Raw genomic sequence first — 7,500 nt, 5'->3', positions numbered from 1 at the left:
ATGATGATGATGATGATGATGGATGATGATGATGATGATGATTATGATGATGATGATGATGATGATGATGATGATGATGATGAAGATGATGATAATGATAATGATGATGATGGTGGTGGTGGTGGTGGTGGTGGTAATAATGATAATGATAACAACGAGTAATTAGCTGCTGATATCCGAGCATTTATATACACAAACTTGAGCATGTTTACAACATTTAGAAGAGAACCACACCCTGAAGACAAGCTACAAGTAAACTGAAAACTTAAGTAATTATAGCAACTCAGGTGAAGGCCGGATAATATGTTAAGCGCATGAGTTACAGGTGTACTCACCGATTTTGTTTAAAAGTCGCGTCAACGGGTAATCAGGTAAACAGACTTACAAAAACCAGAAGTATTCCATTGTGCGTAGGTTTGTTGTTTCTCGGATACAAGCTTCCTCTTTTCGGAAATATCAAGACTCACAAGAAATAGGAATTAACCCCAAACACGTGGAGGTTGATCTAACTCGAATCTCTTATTATTAGTCTGCGCCAAAAGGTTGATCTTGTAACATTTCGAAACACACACACACACACGCACACACACACACACATAAAAGATAAGGAATACTTTTAAAGACTATGGAAGGTTTTATTTCCATCAGTTTCTCTCGGTTTGATAATGAAAAGTAGTTTAGAGCGAGGGTATGGTAGTAACAAACCGTTGTGTATTTATAAGCAGGTCTAAAAACCCATTGTTGTAATGGAAATTCTCTCAAACCAAGAATAAATATTGTCCATTATTACCATGCTAAAACAAGCCAATAATTTCGTTCGGTTATCAGACCTGCTAAATATGTGCACATTGGTACCAACGTGTCGCTGAAATCCTGAAAAAATGTGAACAGTATCAATTTTGCTCACATGTTTTCGTCACTGTGAAATGCTACTTTGTTGAAAAGTTTTTTGTCGTTGTCAACATTCAATCTATAGAAATTCGTGAAAACTAGATATATCATTTCTATAAATTTTGAGTTACTTAATATTGTTGTCTATCGAAACTTACTAAATGACATTTTATCACAGCATGTATAATGTTTTACTGGGTTTTCTTTTCACAAAACCACAGTTTTGTATATATATATACATATATACATATACATATATGGTTGGAGTTCAAGCCAATGTTAAAATTTTACTAAACATCACAAAATTCTTATAAAACTATATTTCACAAACGGATATACTGGTAATTTGCAATCATTTTCAAAATCAATGGTAATTCCATCACCTGTTGAAAAAAGGTATTATTTATCAAATCTGCTAGGGCTTAATGATTGCTCTTTTGATGTTATAAATTTCTATCTGGCCTCCCTGTTGCCAGATTCATTTGTGTGCAGCTACAGACTTTGTTACCGGACCGATTTTGATAGTTGATGGCTCAAATGATTTGTCTCGATCTACACACATTTCCACATTTAAAAAAAATATCCCAAGTTGCTTTCGCTTGTTATAACCATATTATAAATTATAGGATTATAGATGATGGGTCCATTTCTGTTCACTGTCTACATCACACCTCTTTCTAGCATCACTGAATCCTACAGCATCAGTCACCATCTTTACGCCGATGATAGACAGCTATATTTCCCAATTTCTTCTTTGTCTCTCACATCAAGCTCTGGATGACCCAAAACAAGCTAAAATTCAATGACGATAAAACTGAATTCATCGTTTTTAGAAAACAAGGAAAGACCATTCTAACGGAAGAACTTTTGATTTGTGACTCTGTCATTTCCAGATCTTCAATTGTAAAAAACCTTGGTTTTATTTGGATGAATTTCTTAATATGCAATATCATATAACAAAACTGTGTAAAAATCTACATTTTATTTTAAGGTCTATTAGTCATATCCGAAATCGTTTAGATGAAGAAATTTGCAAGATGCTCATTAATCCACTTTTTTCAGCAGGCTAGACTATTACAACTCCATTCTCTACGGCTTCCAAAGAGCTTGGTCGCAAGACTACAGTTGTTACAAAACAGGGCAGCACGAATTGTCACCCAGACAAACAAGAATCAGCATATAACTCCCGCTTTGGAATACCTTCATTGGCTGCCCGTGGAGAGGAGAGTTGATTATAAACTAGCATGCCTTGCCTTTAAATGTCTTCACAACACCGCTCCAGATTACTTAGAATCACTTCTTACGGTCCATATTCCAAGTCGCTCCCTCGGGTTTTCTACTCAGTATTATTTGAAAGAAAAATCCCTAAAACTAAATTCTCTGAACGATCTTTTGACTTTTCTGCTCCAGCTGTATGGAACTCATTGACTATTTATACAAGAAACTGTCAGACCTTTGATATTTTTTAAAAAAATCCCTCGAAACTGAGTTATTAAGATATACCTATCAAATTAATAATTGATATATGTGTTTGTATGTATGTGCGCATGTATGTATATGTGTTTGTCTATGTGTATGTTTGTTTATGCACATTTGTTTATGTATGTGCATATGTGTATATATGTATATGTGTGTATGTGTGTGTATGTGTGTGTGTGTGTGTGTGGATGTGTTTGTGTGTGAATGTGTATATTTATTAATTTGTTTACTTATTATTTGTTATTGCCATTGTGAAGCGCTATTGAGCATTGTAAATGGATAATGGCGCTATCTATATCAATTTCACATAACATTTGAAATAAATTCAGTTTGGGGGTTGAAGGGTTAATAGTTCAATGTACGATAGGACACTCAATTGTGGTTTAGTCGGTGTGATATAATTTATCTATTCGGTTTCTTTTCAATTGACAATGTTCGATGTTGGTATAATACAAATTACCTTTGTAAGAATAAATTGACAAAAATAGAACCTTAGAAATTATACTTTACGATGGCACAAATATAAAACATAGAGGCTGGATTGAGGGAGAAAGAGACAGCATGGAAGGAAGTGGAGATTGCAGTCAAACAAATTATCTAAGTAGTTTAATGATTACCCTATGGCTGTCTAATAACGACTGCAAACTCTTATGTGACGTCAACAGCAAACCCTGTATACACGACAATGTAGATGCATTTTGAAATAACCAAGCAAAGAGAAATCCAAAGTTTTACATTTGTAGATACACAAATTTTCTTCTAATCCACCTTTGGCACTTTACAAGAAAATTGTCCCTGTATAATATTATACGTAAAAAGAAAAATTATTGATTATTATTGGGGATGGTTTGTGAGAATGATTTAAGGTGGGATATTTTGAAATCAAATTCGCAATATATCATTATTATTTCTTGCATTATTTATCCTGAATCATTCTTTAAAAAATGAAAAACAAATAGAAACGATCTCCTGTATTAATCTCTCGGGAAATTTTTCTTGAAGATTCAATTCCCAAAATAACCTAGATGACCAAGGGCGGATAGATTAAGACCTACGTGCATTGATTTTCAGATCTGATTACCCGAAATGTTATGGGCTCGGTGTTGTAAAGGAAATATGAATATGATGTACTCTCAAACAAGCGCAAGATTTTGTCGATTACAAAAATGTTTTATTAAGCCCATAATTGCATTATCAGATCTGCTAACGTGTTTACGTCGATCAAGACTTTAAAAATGTATACCTACACGACAACAGTTTATTGTACTGTCACAACATTGGCACTACCTATAGAATATCTTCTTTATAGAAGGAATCCTTGAATTGGTCGTTGAACATCTTTTAATGAGCGTCAGCCAGTTCAGACTTCCAATGTGAGCAATAAAATGCTATGTTTCTTGTTCAACCAATATATATATATATATATATATAATATATATATATATATATATATATATACTATATATATATATATATATATATATAATATATATATATATATATATATATGCAGTGTTTGACTTTTTTTTAAATACAAAAGCAAAAGAAAACAGAACGTGTTTCAACAAATACAAAGGGGTCCATCGACAACAGCAACATGTAACATGGAGGACGAGACGTGATGCCTGTTAGGCGAAATTCCATTCCGACGGACACAAGGCTGTTAACGGCCGTGTACTCATTTTATACCTGAGTATGGAGAGAGAATATGAGTAAAGAATAAATTCTAAGGACTCAACAATGTACCGTTCTGAGCGGGATAGGTGGAAGGATAGACAGATTGATAGACCGTCAAGGATAGTAATGCTAAAATAACTCGCAGTAAAATATAAACAATACCATGACACCGACTGTTCATATCATGAGGATGATTGTTTAGTGGTTAGCGTTTATGTCTTTATATATCGAGTTACATGATATGATATTTTAATTATATGTATTTCATCAGTCATTCAATCAATCGCAAATTGTCATTATAAATAAAACGTAACTTGTAAATTTTTAACAAATATTTTCTTGTTTTAATTTTGCAGTTAAGAGTGTATTTATTGTTTTCTGTACATACGGCGAGTAGGACAATGATAGTGATGATGATGATGATTAAGATGATGATGATGATGTTGATGATGATTAAGATGATGATGATAATGTTGATGATGATGATGATGATGTTGATGATGATGATGATGATGATGATGATGATGATGATGATGATACTGTGATTACAATCATGATGACGTCAATATCGTGTTGTTTAACTTATCACTGACGCATGCCAGTCGGTGGCAAGACAAGCAGCTATTGGTTTTGTAAATTGATACACGAGAACCCAATGCGCGGGATTGAGAAGTAAGAAGGTAAGAATCACTGAAGGAGAGGCCGCAAGGGAAAGATAAGCCGAAACAAACTGCATGCTGCGTCTCTGTCTTTGTTTTATTTTGTCTTATTCATAGCTTGGCCCCGTTAATATTTGTATGGCCGTTATGGGACTGGAGTCAGTAGAGCAATAGTAATATTTATTGTATGGCTACAGATAGAATGCGGGTGATGTCACAATTTAATTTATTTCAGCTTTCTTGCCAGCCAGGGAGATGAAGATCTCAATATATTTGATCCAACTTATCGTTAATAAAGTGTCTCACCTGGTTATATAATGCCAAGAAGAAGAAGAAAAAGAAGAAGAAGAAGAAGAAGAATATGATGATGATGATGATGATGATGATGATGATGATGATGAGGATGATGATGATGATAAAGAGGATACGATAGTGATGATGATGCTGATGATGATAACGATGACGGTGACGATGTCGGCGCACAATATCTCTTGGCTATCGTCACTACATTCCTGTGAAATAGTACAGACTTAAACAGGTAAATGCATAAATAAATTTGGTGGATATACGAGCTTAAGACAGTAAACAAAGGGCTGATAATGCTAAGATATAGATGCATGTTGGAATTTAATTAATACTATCAATAAAAGGGTATGGTATACAAATGATAGGTTAGTATCTTATCATGTCAGAAATAATCATTTTGGAGTAGACTATATTATATTGTGTCAAAAGATCTTAAAGTACTATGCATTGTCATTTGCATAAATTAATACATAACAACACGCACAAACAAACAAAAGCTCATATTGGTGCATTGATAAAAACTTTGAATTTCATTATAGATGTGTTGAACATAAGCATCATAGAAAAACAAATCATATTCATCGTATGCCAAGGACAAATGTATGGCATGTATCGAATTGTCTCTTTTTTTGTATATATCTACAAGGGAAATCAAGATTCTTTTCGTTCTTAATATAATTACAATAAGTCGTGTTGAGAAAAATAGGGTAATGAGAGGTGCCAGGTGAAAAGAGAAAATAAAATGTGTGACTGGATAGCTCAGTGGGTTGTGCGACCGCTCGCTGTCCTCGCTCTCTCTCTCTCTCTCTCTCTCTCTCTCTCTCTCTCTCTCTCTCTCTCTCTCTCTCTCTCTCTCTCTCTCTTTCTCTCTCTCTCTCTCTCTCTTGGCCAGGCGGAGGTGTCGTGTCAATTCGATCCTGAGTTTGACACTGGCCCCGTGACTTTTTATTCTGTTTTCATCTCGCACTACTCCAAACCTTATTTTTCACATCATTCTTGATACAAATGCCCGCTCTGTACTATTTTTCTGAATAAGTCGTGTTAAAACCTAAGTAGCTAAATACTCAGATAGCTCCACCTCTTAGAACGTTTTTCAAAACCATAATATCGTCTGTAGTTGCTATCATCTTCTAAGGTTGATGTTATTACTATTACAAATTTATATAGTAAGTATGATGAAAAAACATTTAAATAACCAAATCTTCTGAATAGAATGGCAATAACATTGTTAAATAATGCATTAAATATGGAATTCAAAATGTAGAGCCACATTCTATTGTAGGAAGTGAAACGTTTGTGTCCTATGACCAGCTATGAAAGACAGAACCATTTTGTAAAGCTAATAGAGTAAAGTAAAACAAATGCTCTATATAAATGCCTTTTTAATTTTTGAGTGGTTATTATTCCAGGTTATAACAAAGACGACCCCGGCTCATTTACAGTAGGTATCTATTATAACTTTCATGTTGTTACTCCAAATTACGCCCTAAAATTTCAACATAATTATAATACTGTGCCTGAAGAGACGTAAATAAAACAACAACCATAAAGCTCATTATGAGGGTCTCACTTACCTTTCTTTGGGAGGTTTTAGATAGATCAAAACAAATTGATTTATAATTAAAGTCAATATATCGGCGATAATGAACCCAATGGGTTGATAGTTGATAACTATCCTCAGCAGTAACGAATCCAATGGTTGATATCCCGACGGTAACGAATCCAGATGATTAATGATAATTAGTTGAGGAAGAGACACAAGAATTTGTGTAAGAATAATCCAAACAGTTAAATCCAACAAAGGCCGGTTGTGTCAGGACAAAATGTGTTATTCAGCACGTCGCTAAAAACTGATCGCATACGTAGATTAGCAACGATCTGCAATAATAGCTATGTCTAGCCTTGATGGCAGGAATCAGTAAGTAGCAATGATTACCACTAGCGCACGTGAGTGGTGAGCAACGCGGGAAATATCAACAAACGGTTCCACCGCCTTTGTACTTAGCTTACTTCCTCTCATCATTTTTATCCGAGTCAACATTCCAGTTTAACAGATCACCTACTTATGGCTCGTGACCACTCTCTCTCTCTCTCTCTCTCTCTCTCTCTCTCTCTCTCTCTCTCTCTCTCTCCCTCTCTCTCTCTCTTTATTTCTCTCTCTCTGTCTCTCTCTCTCCTTATCTCTCTCGCCCCATCCCCTAACTCTCTCTCTCTCTTTCTCTCCACCCCTCTCTCTTTCTCTATGTTCCTCATATTCTCTCCAACCCTCTCCCCCCCCCCTCACTTCACTTCCTCTTTCTCCGTATCTATTCTCCCCACTCTCTTTAATTCGCTTCCTCTCTCCCTCCGTAAAAGAAACTCTCTTCTCTCTCTCTCTCTCTCTCTCTCTCTCTCTCTCTCTCGCTTTCTCTCTCTCTCTCTCTATCTCTCTCTGTCTATATATATATATATATATATATATATATATATATATATATATATATATATA

General features: G+C 34.8%; 1 protein-coding gene across 1 annotated transcript in view; it reads right to left on the bottom strand.

The window, feature by feature from the left end:
* LOC144974811 (protein kinase C delta type-like) overlaps nucleotides 1–6,942 on the bottom strand; it is a 181,918-nt gene extending 174,976 nt beyond the window's left edge. Inside the window, exon 1 of the mRNA XM_078918105.1 lies at nucleotides 6,587–6,942. The gene's annotated coding sequence lies outside the window, so the exon portion shown is untranslated. The remainder of the gene's footprint in view (nucleotides 1–6,586) is intronic.
* Nucleotides 6,943–7,500: the final 558 nt, after the last annotated feature.

This window comes from Berghia stephanieae, chromosome 6 (assembly GCF_034508935.2).
Source record: "Berghia stephanieae isolate SIO BIC M18660-M18661 chromosome 6, UCSD_Bste_1.3, whole genome shotgun sequence".
Lineage (NCBI taxonomy): Eukaryota > Metazoa > Mollusca > Gastropoda > Nudibranchia > Aeolidiidae > Berghia > Berghia stephanieae.
Note: the sequence above shows the minus strand (reverse complement) of the source record. Positions and strands in the feature narration are given on the sequence as shown.